Genomic DNA, 14190 nt, shown 5'->3' with positions numbered 1-14190 from the left:
GGGCTCGATCCCAGGACCCTGAGATCATGACCTGAGCTGAAGGCAGAGGCTTAACCCTCTGAGTCACCCAGGCACCCTGGGAACCATGAATTTTTTACATGTTTTTCTTTTTTTCCTGTTTCTAATAGTCCCGTCATTGTTGGGGCGAGGGAAAGGTTAATTTGACCATTAGTCTTAATTTTTCCTTAACCCTTTACCATACTTCCCGTTCTTCTGAGAGCCCTCTCCTACCCCTCCCCCCCCCCCCCCCCAATCAGGAACGATTGTTTTCTAGGTCTTGCTGTACAGCTTATTACCTCCAGGTATCTCTTCTGGGCTTTCCTGGTCAAACCCACTATTCTCAGTTTCCCATACCCTTCTCTTTCTTAGATTACTACCATGTTAACTTCCTAAGAAAAGTGATGGGAAAAAAAATTTTCTGAACCTTACATCCGAAGATGTCTTCATTTTGTCTTCACATTTGTATAGTTTGGCTTGGTACCAAATTCTATAGAATATAAACAGTCTGGCCTTGAACGCTGACATTAATGGCCCATTGCCCTCTAGCAGCCAGGACTGCTATTGAGACGGGTGATGCTAGCCTGATACACATATTTGGGAAGATGTACTGTTTGCTTTCCAGAAGCTGTAAGAATTTTCTCTGTCCTTGTACTTCTGAAATTCCACACTAGTGAGATAAATATGGGTCTTCTTTCCTTCAGAATGCTAGATGGTTGGTGAGCCTTTACAATTTAAAGACCTAATTCTTTGCCTCTGAGGGAACTCTAACATTTAAAAAAAAAATAATTTCCTTCCATCAGTTTTTCAGGGTTTATCTTTTTGCAACGCTACTAGTTAGGTATTGTATGTCTGGGATTGAATCCTGTATGTCACTTATCTTTTTTCTCCTATTTTCCAAGAGACTTCCTTAGTTTTATTTTCCCACCCTCATACTGAATTTCTTATTCTGGCAAATCTTATTTTAAAATAAATTTGCAAGTGCTCCTTTTGTCAATGTTTCTTTTAAAAAAATAGCAACTTCCTCCACTCCCTACCCTCTTACCCCAAAATGGATGCAATCATTCCAAACCTCTTTAGGATATAAACTAGAATTTCAAAAGTCTTTTTCTACATTGGGCCCAAAAAGTGCAAAGAAGTGTGCATGAAGACGGAGAGAAAAGATCAAGGCCTATGGCCTAAGTTCTAAAGATTTGTCACTATTATATCCTCAACACTTTTTTTTTGTTCCTTCCAAGTTTAAAATTTTAACTAGTCACATTAGCAAGCTACCTTTTATCTACGTTTATGTTATAATACGGTCATAGCAGTATCATAAGCAAAACACCCTTGGCTGGTCTCTCAATGCTCAGATTGTGCTTAATGTCACCGGTTTCTCCAAGTTATGGGACCATGGTATTTTAGAAATGAAAATGAGGTTCAACTAAGATATAATACTAATTCTTGGGCAATCTTGGACAACAGGTAGAAAAGCAACAATGTGCTCTTCTAGCTCATATCTAGAATCTAATGAGATGGATGAAGAGAGGAATATCAAATTTCCAAAGGCACTGATAATCGAAGTACAGGGATTTGCATGTGACAAACATATCATGTGAATAAATCACCTGTTACTGAAATAAAACTGTTATATGAAATTTTACATAATGAAAACACAGAATTACAGTTTGTAAAATTGAGTTTTTGCCTATAAGCGCACAGTAAAGTAACTATAATTTTATGGAAGAAGAATTTTGTCAGTGAAGTCAAGCACAGATTTAATTTATACCATTGTCCCCTTGTGGGGTTCACGTATTTTTATATTCTCTAGTATATTTTAAATTATACATGGATATATGTCCATTAATCATCATAAAAAAGTATACTGTGTATTCTAAAAGCTGGTCTCCATCATAACCCTGTATCATCTGTCTACACCCCCATCACTTTCAGATATTTGCCACCCCCAGCCTAGAGATGTTCAATACCCTCAAGCTATGTATGGGAATTCATCCATTCATCCATTTAAACATTTATTTATTGAGTACCTCATATATCCAAGCATTCTTCTAGATGCCTGAGATAAACAATAAATGAAACAGATGAAAATCTCTGGCATTTTGGGGAGAAACCAAACAATAATAGGTACATTCATGTTAGAACAAGATAAATACCATGGGGAAAAGATACGAAGTTGGGTAAGAGCGATCAGGGAAGTGCATGGATGAAAAGGAGAGCTTGCAATTTTAAATAAAACCATCATTGCAGGTTTTACTGAAAAAGTGCTATTTGAGTAAGACCAGAAAGATGAGACGGAGTCAACCATCTGGGGAAGAGTGTTTCAAGCAGAGACAAGCCAGTGCAAAGGCCAATGTGGGAACACACATGGAGACCAGTGTTTGGATCAGAGAGGACTAAAAGAACAGGTCCATGTGGGGCTAACTTCAGGGAGACTATGGTGCTTCTGCTTCTTCCGAACTGCCTGGTCCTAATGGAAATGTTTCTGATCTATAACATATTCTCTTAGGCCCATTCCTTTTTGTTAGAAGGCAATTCAGATTATGAGCCATGTAATGGGCTAGATGTTAGAGATACTAAGATAAAGAAGAGTCTCTGCCCTTTAGGAATTTACTTAGGGTTTCAAAGATTTATTACTGGATAAATATTGTTGATATGTGGCCCATGATAGAAAAAACAAGGTCAATTCAGTTAACAAACACATAATTTTAGAAATTCTATAAAGGATGTCATTTTAGACATCACAGAAAAATGGTAAAAGAAAATTCATGGACAGGTGGATCTTCTGGTGTTCCTCCAGTCACACAGAAAGCCACCTCAATTGTTTTCCAGAAGCATCAAAAGATCTGTAGGTTCCTTCTAAAATGATCCTTAAGATTTGCCCTTTAATGGGAAAAAAATTAATGTTTCCTTTTTTAAGTTTAGAGGAAAAAGATATAATTTTGTTCTTAAAATGTGAAAGTATTAAAGAGAAGGAACAGAAAGTGATGCTGTCTATTTAAGACACAAAACCCAATATTGTAACATACTACCATTAAGTAAACAAACTGTGTGATATTAATTGATTTTAAAGAATGATTCAACTTTTGGCATTATGCCCTGACTTGTATACATAATTTCCTTTTTCCTGCCCTCCCTTGGGTCAGGAAGTGTGTTCTTAAGGCATTTGTATTTTCTAAATTGTTTTGAATGTCAGAAAATATGGATGAAACTTGAAGTAAATTATTTAAATGCTCCTTGGTAAAAACTAATAAATAAATCTTTACTGTCGATATATAACTGTTTTTTGGCCTAACATAAAGAAGATGTTACAAATAAAAAATGTATACTTCATTTGCCTCTTGAATGTAATTCAAAATTCAAGTATTAATCTCTATACAGAAACCTGAGGTTCTATAATATAGTTTTTAATTTTAAAAAGATATTAAGGAGGGCACGTATTGCATGGAGCACTGGGTGTGGTACGTAAACAATGAATCCTGGAACACTGAAAAAATAAAATTAAAAAAAAAAAAGATATGTTAAATTTTTAGATGACTGATAAACATAAAAATTTGACTGTGATACATAATTAGGCTGTTTATCCAAGTCATGCTGAAAAAAAAAAAAAAAACAATTTAAGGTATTCTAGATTACAACTTGACCAAATCCAATTTACTTATTTGCTAATGGATGATAAATATGTTCAGCATTTTTCATTAAACCAAGATCTCTAAGAGTATTCCAAGCCAGCTTCTTCTATGTTTGAGAAAATAGCATTGCTGTTCTCCAGACTAATATTCCTAATCACTGCTGCAGAGGAGCAGTTTTCTCCCAATCGGGAATCCCAAACAAAAAATTAAGTTCTCTTTGGAGAACAGCAGAATAGCACAATTTTCACAGCAAAATATCAAGTTAATTTGGCAGAACTTAAATGAAACAAAATGCAAATTATCATTTGCTAAGCACATTTTAACAAAGTAATACTTTGAAAACTGTGTCTACTCTAAGTTAGATGAAATTACTTAAAGTTACTTAAATACAGCTGATTAAAAACTTCAAAGTTTGAAAGGAACCAATTTCAACAAAAGTCTAACTTTAAGGTCTTGACTATTTAAAAATAATATATTCTCTAACCCATCAAAATATTGCTTACATTATAGTAATCTCCTAACTATCAATGAGTTCACAATTTTCTTCATGCCTGGTTTAATACTGAAAGCTACTGTCATCTGTTTTATTATAAAAAATTATAAACATGAGCAAAATAAAAAACTATTCTACCACTAAAAAGCCAATGTAAAAATAAGTTTACAAAATATACAATTGAAATGAATAATACACATAGGTGGCTTACTTTTAGCAAACATAAATATTATCCTTTAAAAGCTCTTTAAAAACTGGTTTTGAATTTTGAAAACCTTCTTAAAAGAACATATAAAACAAAATAATTGTTTAATTAGTATAATTATACTGAGCTCCAACTAAAACATTTTAGTTTTTACAGAAGTTGAACAAAGCTTACCTGTATAGAGCGAACACGAAAAGACAAAAATTTAAACATGGCTACGAAACCATGATGGTCATAAAAGAATTTCTGACTGTAAAACTTAGGTTGGAAAGGGAAGGCCAAGCCCCTGCAAAGTTTTCTCCTACCAGCTGTTCCGGCAATTAGAAAATTTCCTGTCAGGCGGGACCTGAAATGCTAGAAAAAGAGGCCTGACAATTTTCCTGTGGTAAAAGAAAGGAGAAACGTAATGGCGAGGGCACTATGTAGCTAGCTGATAGGTAGGGAGGCCAGAACAGGAAACCAAAACAGATTTGCTGATAGCAAAATCCTGTTGAAATGTTCTTAACTCCTGGTTCCTAGCAATCCAGACGATTTTTACAACTAGTGAAATGAACATTATTTTATTTTAGAATCCTGAGGAATGCCAGTATTTCTTAACTATATGACTCTTTAAAAGCAAATGAAACTAGTCAGCACTATTAAAATAATAAGTCATTGATGCACATGTGGAATTTTACCCTTTGTAATGTTTATACACATACACTCTAACGGATAGTCTCAAGACTATTTTAAGGTTATATATAGACAAGTCATGGGTGTTCCCTGTCAATGAGGCATTGTTTCGTAACTATGGGAAGAAAATGACTATATGCATGTGATAGAAGGACAAATTCTTCCTGTCTTAAATGGAAGTAAATTATATTTAAATTCACACTGTTTATAGGCATCAATTATTGGCCAGGTTAAAGACTTCAAGGTCCAGAGCTAAAAATCCTAGTCGATAAAATCTAAATTAGAAGAAAGACCAACCCCTGGGTTATTAGTGAGCAAACGGAACACTTACTGATATAAGCCAAACTGGAAAAGGAGAGGTTAAGTTACTGGATAATCCCTTACTCCATTTCATTCTCTAACAGCCTCTAGAAGTTCTTCTAAGGTATTTTTATTTTGGAAAATAGTTTTAAAAATATGCCAATAATCAGAATATGATCACTGAGATAGTGGCATTTAAACAAAACCCAAGGACAGAAACATCGAGAGCTGTGGGAAAATGCTCTACTTGATGTGCATTTAATTAACCTATGCGGAACCAACATCAATCATTAATATATATATAACCTATACAAATTTAATAAAATAACTGAATTTTCAAAACCTGAAGACAATTATCGTATGATTTCACTCATATGTGGAATTTAAGAAACAGAACAGATGAACACAGGGGAAGGGAGGAAAAAATAAAATAAGATGAAATCAGAGAGGAAGACAAACCGTAAGAGACTCTTAACTAGAGGAAACAAACTGAGGGTTGCTGGAGGGGAGATGGGTGGAGGGATGGGGTAAATGGGTGATGGGCATTAAGGAGGGCATTAGATGTAATGAGCCCTGCGTGTTATATGCAACTGATGAATCACTAAACTCCACCTCTGAAACTAATAATACACTACATGTTGGGCGCCTGGGTGGCTCAGTGGGTTAAGCCGCTGCCTTCGGCTCAGGTCATGATCTCGGGGTCCTGGGATCGAGTCCTGCATCGGGCTCTCTGCTCAGCAGGGAGCCTGTTTCCTCCTCCTCTCTCTCTCTGCCTGCCTCTCTACCTACTTGTGATCTCTCTCCGTCAAATAAATAAATAAAATCTTTAAAAAAAAAATACACTACATGTTAATGAAAAAACAACAACAACAACAACAAAAAACAAACACAAAACCTGAAAAGTCTTGTGAAAACAGCAGAAATGGTCAGCTAGTTTTCTGGATGAAGGAACCACAGTCAAGGCAGGCACATATTTGATAATGGAGTTATCTATAATGAGAGCTCAGTTCAGCACTACTTTATGGAGCAAACATTGAAGTATCCATTAGGTGTTACACGTGCCATAGGAAACGCCAAGGCTCTTCTCGCCCTATCAAATTTTTGCAGCTATGTTCTATAATCTTCTATATATGTTCTTACTGCATTTACCTTTTATGGCAAAGTTTTATAAGTGACCTAACAAAAGTTGAAGAATAAAAACAAAATTGCTCAATTTAAAAAATTATCTTACTTAACCAGGTACATTAGAATCTCCCGGGACCCAAATAAATGTCCAAGATAAAATTTTGAATTCTGCTAGGGAATTGTGCAGTCCTCTTGATTAAAAATGCATGCCTCAATTTTTCAGTAAGGAAAGCACGTAAGAAAATTTCCATCAGAACATGAACCTGCCCATCTCCCAGAAGGAATTATTTAAGTCTCCTTATAATGCAGCATGGTTAGGACGACCACCTAACATAAAAACTGCAGTCTGAACATGAGATGCCTTTTAAGACTGTCAAGAGGCAGCAAATAGCATGGTTACTGTGCAACTGATCAGAAGATGTACAAAACAAAATAGGATGTCTCTGTATATAGCACTCATCAACTTTATTCAAGTAATATTTAAGAAGCAACCAAATAACCTTTTTTGAATTTGAAGATTAGTTTAAATTGGCTTTAATGACTACTGATGCTCAGGTTAACAGTCATATTTTGTTGTGTGCTGTGCTTTTTAATAAAAGCACTAAGAAAATGAATCAATATTTCAGATACCAAAACCTAAAATAAGTCTCCTTGAGATGAAATGATACCTAAATTAAAACAGTGTGGTACTACTGTGTAAAAGATAAACAGAGGGACAGAAAAGAATAAAAGGATAAATGTTGACATTTTACATCTGACAGAGATGTTAGGACATTTGGGTACTCGTCTGGGAAAGGCAGAAGTCACAAAGGAAAATATTGGTATAGATTTGATTATAAAATTCAAAAACTTCTCTGTATCAAAAGGCATCATAAATAAAGTTAAAAAGACTAGTTCACATGATTGGAATCCCTTATAATCATATTACAACTCACCACTAAGCAACAGCTTTTTTTGGGTGTTAGTTATCTCCTAACCAAAACTGAAAGCGCTTAAAGCCCTTTGGTACATTGCTTAAGACACTGATTACTGTTTAAGTTCATGCCACTGCCTCTACCAGATTAATCTTCAGAGCAGGCACCATACTTATCTTTGTATTCCCATAGCAAAGAGCACACAATAGGAATTCAAATAATGGCTGTTGGAGTAAAAAGTGTCATATGCTGAAATCTGAAATGGATACTACTTGTGTGGCTGTGTGCATGAAACTAGGTATTATTGTTTATATTCTTCTTGCTTCTTTTGACTTTCTCTAAATTAATCCTATTAAAATTTCAGCTAATTTCCCTTTATTCTTGTACCTTACTGGTTTTAGTGTTTACCTTATTATTTAAGAAGTAAATTTTATTATAAAAAGTATGCACGTCCATTACAGAAAACTTGAATAATAAGGAGAAAAACAAAGGAAAAAAATCACTATTTTGGTGCTTATCTTTATAGTCTTTTTCTGGATACACACATATACATATACACACTTGAACCATACTATACATTTTATCACTTTTTTCTGTAAAGGGCCAGACAGTAAATGTTTTTGGCTTTGTAGGCCATATGGTTTCTGTCAACTCTGCTACTGCAGTGGGAAAAGGAATGGGTGAAGCTTAATATATAGCCAGAATAATCTTAAAACAGAAATCAGACTGGGTCATGCCCCTACCTCAAATTCTTCAATGGTTTCCCATCACAGAACAAAACCCAAATTCCTCAGGCTATGGACCATAAAGCAGGCACTAATAAACACTACTTGATCATGACTTGGGAATACACTCACCAAATCCTTCTGGCACGATATTGATATTTGGTTTTATTTTATTTTAAGATTTTACTTATTTATTAGACAGACAGAGATCACAAGTAGGCAGAGAGAGAGAGAGAGAGACAGAGAGAGAGAGAGAAAAGGAAAAGCAGGCTCCCTGCTGAGCAGAGAGCCTAATGTGGGGCTTGATCCCAGAACTCTGGGATCATGACCTGAGCCGAAGACAGAGGCTTTAACCCACTGAGCCACCCAGGTGCCCTGATATTTGGTTTTAGACATTATTTTATCAGGTTAAGGTCAGAATGCTCTTTACTAGAAGAGGAATGAATAGCAATTTTATAAAATGTCTTATTATCTATTAATACAGTCACCTCATCTATCTCCTTTGACCTAATGATTTGATAATGTAGATCAACAGTGTCCTGATATGTTTGCATTCCTGGGAAAAATCCATTTTTTTTTTAAGATTTCATTTATTCATTTGACAGACAGAGATCACAAGTAGGCAGAGAGGCAGGCAGAGAGAGAGAGAGAGAGAGGAGGAAGCAGGCTCCCTGCTGAGCAGAGAGCCCGACGCGGGGCTCGATCCCAAGACCCTGGGATCATCACCTGAGCTGAAGGCAGAGGCTTTAACCCACTGAGCCACCCAGGCACCCCAAAATCCATTCTTTTAATATATGTATCTGATTTGTAATTTTTTAAGAGGATTTTTGCATCTATATTCATAAGTTAAATTGGCGTTTCCTTTTGTGTATTAACTCTCATTTTCAGGGCTATGCTAACTTTATAAAACAAACTAGAAGGCAGTGTACATTTTTTCCCTATGCTTTGGGACATTTTAAAGATTACAGGAATGATCTGTTTTTTGAAAGTCTCAAAGATTTCTCCATCAAATCATAGGGGCCTGCCTGTAATTAGGAGGCAGAGAGTTTAACACCTTAAATTTCTCCCTTGCTATTGCTATATTCAGTTTTTCTATCCCTTTCTAAATGATATCATTTAGATTTTTCTAGAAAACCAAGTTTCAGCAAGACTTTTATATTAGTATACAGTTACACTTAGTATTCTATGTTTTTAACCTTAAACTTAAGGAATATGTCAAGCATATCTAAAGTAGACAGACAAGTGTAACAAACCCTCATGTACCTATTACTCACCTTTAATGATTACCAACTCATGACCAATCTTACTTCACACACAATCTTACTTCATACACGCACTTCCCCCATAACTAATCATTCCCATAATTCATTCCCATAATATTCTGAAGCAAATCCCAGATATTATATCATTTCATCTATAAATATTTTTGTTGTTAAGATGTTTTAAACTCTTTCCTATCTGTGGCTGTATTTTGTTTTGCTTTCTGAATGTTGTGTATTTGCTTCCCCAGCCTCCACTTAGTCATTCACTGATTTTGGAATTTGTATTTCATTCCTTCTTCTGGCTCTCTAGAAGTTTACTTTATGGTTCTTTTTCTAGCTTCTTTCAACCAAGTCCTCAGTTCCTTTATTTGAATTCTCATCCATTAATAAATTTTTCTTTCTTTAAAGTATAATTCTAACAATATCATTTAAGATAGTACATTCTAAGCAGTGTGCTTACATGAAAGTATTTCAGTTAATTCTCACTACACTGAGATAAGTACTATTCATCCTACAGATGCAGAAACTGAGGGGTAAAGAACAGTTAAGGAACCTGTTGCTCAAGTTCATACTTTCTTGAAGAAAGTCGGAATGGCTGTGATGTTGGTGGGAGCATAGCCAGGCAATTCTATCTGGGGAAAGAGTGTGTATTTACGTATGGCCAGTGGCTGACTTAGGTCAGAAACCAGGAAGTGCTAAAACTTGTGGTAAGACCCAGAAGAAAGACAGTTCAGTAGAGGGTCCACGGCAGAGTTCCTGAACACCTTTCTACACCATACACTATATTTGTCTGGCAAAACTCCAACCCTGGTCAAACCCAATTATCATCCATTTGCATAAGCTCATGAAAGTAGAACCATGCTGGAGAAAAATCAACGTGAGGATAGAAACTTAAAACAAAAATGTTTTCTGAAATGATTCCTTTGTATATGATGTTTTGTATGGATCAGTTTTTCAGTACTGAAGGGATAATATTTAGGGGTTTCCACTTAAGTACAAAAGAATTACTCTCTAGTACACGTCCATCAGTAGGTAATGTTACAAAGAGCTAAAGTTCTATGGTTTTAAATCAGAGATAGGAAATATCACCAATCTTAAGCAAATGGTAGTGGCTTCCTAGAGCACTGAGATGGGTTCCTTCTAAGGTCTCGTCTCAATGATCATTTGCAACATTTCCCATAGGCATGAAGAGAGGGCAAGGGGACAGCTATACCAATGCCCCACGCAGGCCTATTGCAGTAAGCAGTGATACATCCTAGGTGGTATTGCTCATTAGTCTATCCACACTTTCCCCCCACTTTGTGTAAGTAAAGAGGTTACAACTCTCATTATTTCAGACTGATTCTATAAACTAGTCATACTTGAACAGAATTTAAATCAATCTGCTCTCTTTCCAGTTGTGCATTAGACCAAACTGAAAAAGTGTGTGGAGTGCAGCAGAAGAGAAGCAATTTGGGGTCAGAAGCACCATATGAGGTAGGCAAACCATGAAAAAGATGGGGGAGATTTTATTTTATTTTTTTTCAAGCTCTTATGGGTAGATGAAGGGACACTAGGAAGTAGAAAAAATAGCCCTGAAAGAGAGCAAAAAATGTACCAAAGGAAAACCTTGCATGTTTGTAAAATTTGCCAGTTATACACATACTCATTTAATGCCACCATGCACTGCTAATTATAATGCTATTTATCTCAGAAATTTCCCCAAGTGGTATATACTTACATGTACTAGACTGTATTTTTCCCATGCTATAAGTGCTAAAATATACTCTCAGCCAATGAGAGTTAGAACAACAGACAATACACAATCAATCAGTAAGTGCTGTCAATGTACCACTCCACAAATGTTCCCTACCACTGAGCCCTCTATTGTACTCTCCTGTGTTGAGTGGATTCTTCACTGTCTATTGTCTACTACACTAGGGCTTCTCCTTCTATAGTTTATTTTGTGTTGAACCCATGATGTGTGCAAGTATGTGCTGGACTCATGGCTATGAGTATCACTTTGGATGCTCAAAAGCAAGGTTTAAGGCAGCCTGAGGGAACCTTCAAAGAAATGGAGAAAATGGTAGACAACTTGGAACGGGTGAAGTTCCCTGGATACTGTGGAGGCCATCATATACATTACTGTAGCCTTAAGGTTACTATATGAACAACTGCTAGAGTAACAGCATGTGTGCAAGTCAGAAGAAATAACTACTAAAGGCCTATCATGACTTTAGGGGATTTGTAAAGAATTCAGGCATTATAAGTGTACTACCTGCGTCCTTCATAGGAGTGCTGCTCCTTAACCTGACATTTAAGGTCATCTATGAACTATCTTCACTATACCTTTTTAAGCCATTTTTAATCACCATTACTTTTAACAAGCTTTCTCTAATTCTTGACAATTATGCATGTGACTATGATACAACAGCTACAAAGACCAAGTTGATAAATACAGTGTTTAAGACTGTAGTCATATGATATTTACAAAGTTGATGTCATAAATACTTGATGCATGCATGGTCACTAGAAATAAATAATAAGATAAATAGAAAGGCCAGAGGACCAAGTTAAGAGATAATTAACTCACTTCACAACTCACTTCACTCACAGAGCTACTGTCAGCCACAAAATTACTGGATACCACCATAGTTCCTAAGAGACACACTTTATTCCGAGTGAATAGTCAAAGAAAAGAACAGACTCTGGAAGGAAGATGACAGGCAAATGAACACTTATTGGGTTCTTACTTTGTGCTAGGTACTTATTTATCTCCTTTAATTCTGAAGCCTCAGAAGAACCTTTGCCCGGTACTGTAAGAACCACTAAGAGAATTATTTCCCAACTAAGGAAGAAATTGCTTTAGTGATGGTTCTTGGAGGACTACAGAGATGTAAACGATCAAGACTCCCTATTTCTTCAGCATGGATCATGCAGAACATGGAGTCTTCTAGCCAGCTGAGAAAAGATGGGAATTCTAGAGTCCAGAAAGATATCTTGGCTTGAAGTACTTTATAGCACTCTTATCTTTTGCTGTGAAGGTAGTCTTTCCCCAGTCCCACCAGAATAAAGGCTAAAAATAATCAAGTCTCTCCAGCAGGGGAGGGAGAACAAACGAAACCAGCTAGAACAAGTTAATTGGTGAAAAATTCAATGAATTATGCATAAATATGGATTAGCATGCAAATATCCCTGGGGAAGGGAGATAGAGGAAGGTGATAACTGCCTGTTATATTCTGGTATGAATCAATTTATTTGAATAAATGTTCTTATATTTTATGAGATACATGGAAAATATAAAACTTTTTACTTCAGGAGAGTAAAGACAAGAAAGGATTGAACTTTTAAAAAAGCCAGAATGAAGGAAAAGCATTAAAGTTTCAGGAGATGGAAGAGAAATGGATCTAGGATCTGGGAAGAAGGCAGAATGCACAGCACAGAACAAAGGAAAGAGAGAAGAGATGAGGTGTAACGGAGGAAACAATCCAGCCAGAACGAAATGGCTCTGCTACAAACAGAAACCAAGGGACATGTTCAAGATACAACACAGAGGCAGCTCTGTATGTCAAGAAGATGTGAGTTATATTTATGTTATTTTAGTTTTGTTTAGGAGAAATTTGTCTTTCCTTTATGATTATCATTTTAGTCAAACTGACTTAGCAACCTGTCACATTTTTTTTCCCCTTTGGTTTTGTTTATACCACTTTCCTATGAGAATGCCTTCACCCAAATACTGGCATTTACTTCTAAAAATCTCTACCAAAATTTTCTGTCTTTTGTGAATTTTTACCTGATTATACTAGTTATAAATAGTTTTATTTTATATTCTAGTTAACTTTAATTTTTATCAAGGTTTAAATGATCAAATAGTGCTGTAAGGCTTATATGACCAAAAAGGAACAGTACCTAGTGCTCCTGTTACCCTTTCAGCTCTTTTCATTGTTCCCTCTGTTATTTATCTCTAATCAAAAACACAAGAAACAAGAGGTGTTGGTGAGGATGTAGAGAACCAGGAACCCTCTTGCACTACTGGAGGCAATGCAAACTGGTTCAGTTATTCTGAAAAACAGTATTGAGGTTCCTCAGAAAGTTAAAAATAGAACTATCCTATGGTCCAGCAATCGCAATACTAGGTATTTACCCAAAGAATACAAAAACACTAATTCAAAGGGATTCACACACCCCAATGTTTATAGCAGCATTATCTACAACAGCCAAATTACGGGAACAGCCCAAGTGTCCATCAACGATGAAGAGATAAAGGAGAGGTACATATATACAATGGAATATTACTCAGGCATCAAAAAGAATGAACGCTTGTCATTTGCAACGACATGGATAGAGCTAGAGGGTACTATGCTAAGTGAAATAAGTCCATTAGAAAAGGACAAAATCCAGGGCACCTGGGTGGCTCAGCAGGTTAAAGCCTCTGCCTTCGGCTCAAGTCATGATCCCAGGGTCCTGGGATTGAGCCCCACATCGGGCTCTCTGCTCAGCAGGAAGCCTGCTTCCCCCCACCCCACCCCCACCTGCCTCTCTGCCTACTTGTGATCTCTGTCAAATAAATAAAATCTTTTTTTAAAAAAAAGGACAAAATCCATATGATTTCACCCATGTGGAATTCAAGGAACAAAACAAACGAGCAAAGGAGAAAAAAAGAAAGGGGCCTACCACTGTTCTTAATTATAGGGAACAAACTAATGGTTACAAGAGGGAAGGTGGAGGGAGGGGGAATGGGTGAAACAGGTGATGGGCATTAAGGAGGGCATTTGTCCTGATGAGCACCAGGTGATGTATGGAAGTGCTGAATCACTACAGTATATTTGAAACTAATATTAGACTATATGTTAATTAATTGGAATTTAAATAAAAACCTGAAAAAGGAA

At 36.2% G+C, this 14190-nt stretch overlaps 1 protein-coding gene across 8 annotated transcripts in view; it reads right to left on the bottom strand.

Moving 5' to 3' along the window:
• Window positions 1-14190, bottom strand: part of RPS6KA3 (ribosomal protein S6 kinase A3) — a 118623-nt gene that overhangs the window by 65216 nt on the left and 39217 nt on the right. The window lies entirely within an intron of this gene.

This window comes from Mustela nigripes, chromosome X (assembly GCF_022355385.1).
Source record: "Mustela nigripes isolate SB6536 chromosome X, MUSNIG.SB6536, whole genome shotgun sequence".
Taxonomy (NCBI): Eukaryota; Metazoa; Chordata; class Mammalia; order Carnivora; family Mustelidae; genus Mustela; species Mustela nigripes.
The sequence above is the reverse complement of the archived record's forward strand: the minus strand, read 5'-3'. Positions and strand labels throughout refer to the sequence as shown.